The 3,580-nt window shown below is 43.4% G+C and overlaps 1 non-coding gene across 1 annotated transcript; it reads right to left on the bottom strand.

Moving 5' to 3' along the window:
• Positions 1-574: 574 nt before the first annotated feature.
• LOC114812512 lies at positions 575-712 on the bottom strand. Its single transcript, XR_003760164.1, has one exon. It is a non-coding gene; the product is annotated as a small nucleolar RNA SNORA7 (small nucleolar RNA).
• Between the last annotated feature and the right edge of the window lie 2,868 nt (positions 713-3,580).

Raw genomic sequence — 3,580 nt, 5'->3', positions numbered from 1 at the left:
TATTAGACATGATCCCTTCTCTAATGGATCTTACAATCTAGCAGAGGAGACAGACACTAAAATAAATTGCAGGTAGGGGGAAAAAACAGAGGATAAAGATAGGTGCATAAGGGCTGAGCATTTAGAAGGGTGCTCTACACACAGTAAGCACTCAATAAATAGGATTGGTGATTGATTCATTCATTCAATAGTATTTATTGAGCGCTTACTATGTGCAGAGCACTGTGCTAAGCGCTTGGAATGTACAAATCAGTAACACATAGAGACAGTCCCTGCCCTTGATCGCCATGGGATGGAGAGGAGGAAGTAACCAAATGTGTCGGTGATTCAGAAAGGCTGATATGGTAGCCTTGTCTTGTAATATACTGTCGAGCCACTTCCGACCCATAGCGACTCCATGGACACATCTCACCCAGATTGCCCCACCTCCACCAGCAATCTGGTAGCATATCCACAGAGTTTTCTTGGTAAAAATAAGAACGTGATTTACCATTGCCGCCCTCTGAGCAGTAAACTTGAGTTTCCCCGCTTGACACTCTCCTGGGCTGCTGCTGCCCAGCACAGATGAGTTTTGACTTGTAGCAGATTGCCTTCCACTCACTAGCCACTGGCCAAGCTAGCAATGGAATGGGTAGGCCTCTGCTTGACTCTCCCTCCAGTAGCCGAGACTGGTAGAGGACTGGAAACTTTCCAGGTGTGACCCTGAGAGAGGAGAAGTGGTGGGGAGTTGAAATAAGCTGGGGAGATGAAGAATTCAACAGAGAAGGCCTCTTTGGAGTTGTGTTTTCAGAAGAAGGGCCTTGATGATGGGGCAAGCAGTGGTAAGTGTGGTCTAGTGGATGGAGCACGGGCCTGGGAATCAGGAGGACCTGGGTTATAATCCCGGCTCTGCCACTTGTCAACTGTGTGGCTTTGGGCCAGTCACTTCATTTTTTCATTCATTCAATCATATTTATTCAGTGCGTACTTTATACAGTGCTTGGGAGAGTACAGTACACATTACACAGTAAATTACAGAGTACACAGTAAACAGACACATTCCCTGCCCACAACGAGCTTACTGTGTCTTAGTAACTTTATCCTTAAGATGTGAGCCCCATGTGGGACATGGACTGTGCCCAATCTGATTATCTTGTATCTACCCCAGCACTTAGTAGAGAGCCTGGCACATAGTAAAAGCTTGATAAATACCATTAAAAAAAGAAGTGAAAGGGGAGTGAGATCCAGGCACAAAGAGCTGATTACATGCCTGAAGTCAGTGGTTTCTGTGTGGTGCAGAGAGGAATGAGCAACCACTGATGGTTTTTGAGGAGATGTGTATGAAATCACGTTTTAGAAAAATGATCTGGGCAGCAGAGTGATGTATGGACTGATGGGGGAGAAGCTGGAGGCAGGGAGGTCAGCAAGAAGATGGAAACCGTAGTCTAATTGGCCTATAACAAGTGCTTGGACCAGCACGGTGGCAATTTGATTGGAGAGGAAGAGGTGGATTCTGGGGACGTTGTGAAGGGAGAACTGACAGGATTTGGTGACAGACTCAATATAGGGGTTGAAAGTGAGAGAGGAGTCCAGGATAATGACAAATAATTGAGAAATGGGCTTGAGAAATGGGACATATGGAGGAGAGGATTTGGGAGGGAAAATAAGGGCTTAGCCTTCCTTCACTGGAATACAAAATATTTTCATCATGTATGATCTGGAACTACTGTATACTCCTAACCAACTAAATTCACTTGGCTTCAGTGAAGTTTAATTACAGCAGTCAATGTCAATTAAGCATAATGTAGATTTCGAATGCTCTTAATAATTCCAATTCTCCCGTTCCTAAAGTTGCACCTTGAGAGTAGATAAGACACTTTAAGAAGAGATTTAATTCTTTCAAATCACCAACAGGGCTTTTAGTGCTCAAGACTGCATTAGCCCTATTTGGTTTGGAATCCCTGACATTTTGCCTTGGAAATAGCAACCCCCAGGAAGCTGTCAAATTGAAGGTAGGAAGATCTTGATTTTACCAGTGTGATTTTTGGGGTTTTTTTTGTAAAATTAAGTCGCTTTCACAGGTTATTAATAATAATAATTATGGTATTTGTTAAGAACTTATGATGTGCCAAGTACTGCACTAAGCACTGGGGTAGATACAAATCAGTCAGGTTGGACACAGTGCCTGTCACCCGTGGGGATTACAGTCTCAATCCCCACTTTCCAGATAAGCTAACTGAGGCACAGAGACATGAAGTGACTTGGCCAAGTCAGATTGGGCACAGTCCATGTCCCACATGGGGCTCCCATTTTAAGGATAAAGTTACTAAGACACGGCAAACTCGTTGTGGGCAGCAGCAGACACTTGGCAGAGCCGGGATTAGAACCCATGTCCTCTGACTCCCAGGCCTATGCTCTTTCCACTTGACCCCGCTGCTTCCCTGGTTTTCCCCAGGGAGCTATCTTCTTGGAAAATATCCATGGAGAAAATCACCAAACTGCTTCCTTTTTACCAAAATATGAAGCCTCGGCCCCGTCCTTGACTTTTTTTTCCATCAGGAGGGGGACGTCAGTGTAGGGGTCACTGCACTGTCTCCTTTTCTCCAAGGGCCACAAATGGTGGATGCCCTAAAGGTAGCCATCCCTAACGGGCCTTCCAGTGGCCTGATCGAGGTAATTCACAACCCAAAATGCTTCACCTGCTACCAGCCCTGACACAAACTGTCTCATCAATTTTATAAAATAGGAAGTAAGAAAATCACTGTGGTACTTATTGAACACTTGCTATGTGCCAAAGCCCAGGGAAAAGAAGCAACTTGTCCAAGGTCATAACCACAGCCAACTGGCAGAGCTGGTATTAGAACTCAGGTCCTATGACTCCCAGGCCATTTCTCTTTCCACTAAGCCACACCGCTTTTGCTAGGCTAAGCCGTTTCTCCCACTCATGAAATTCTGCCCAAATATAAACAGGATGCGCATCAACTGAAAACTTAGAATTGGAAAAAGATGACAGAGAAATGGACTTTTAATTAATTCAGCCTTCAATTTGTCTTAAAAACAAAGATAAAGTGAAAGAAAAATTGTAATTATAAGAATTAAGTATTCAGGATCTAATGAGAAAAAAAGAAAATCAACCCAAAGCTCATCTATAGGCCTTATGAAATAATTAAGAGGTAACACCACCATTTACATAGGATCACTTCAAACGCATGCAGCAAATCTAAGGAGAATGTTTTTGTGTCTGGCACAGACCCAAGAGGGTAGTTAACTATAAGCTGGATTTCTTTTTCTACAAAAGAAGAATTTATTTTCAACATGTGATAATAGCCAGCCCATTTTCCCTGCCCTCAATTACTGTACTGTTCTAGGAATATTTTTCATCTTCAACCAAGAGCACAATTTTCATTGTCAAATCTGGCAATTGCAGGGGAGAGTCTCTCTGTCTCTCACTTTTGTAAGTCTTCCCAAAATAAACACATTTAAAAGGAAGCTCCTGTCAGCACCTTCTAAACATGAACTGACTGCCAAGGGGTTTCAAACCCATTTCTAGTGATCATATTTCTCCAGAAGGCTGAAACGAGGCCCCTTCATAATTTGTAAA

The sequence above is a fragment of the Ornithorhynchus anatinus genome, chromosome 5, assembly GCF_004115215.2.
Source record: "Ornithorhynchus anatinus isolate Pmale09 chromosome 5, mOrnAna1.pri.v4, whole genome shotgun sequence".
NCBI classification, from domain to species: Eukaryota; Metazoa; Chordata; class Mammalia; order Monotremata; family Ornithorhynchidae; genus Ornithorhynchus; species Ornithorhynchus anatinus.
The sequence above is the reverse complement of the archived record's forward strand: the minus strand, read 5'-3'. Positions and strand labels throughout refer to the sequence as shown.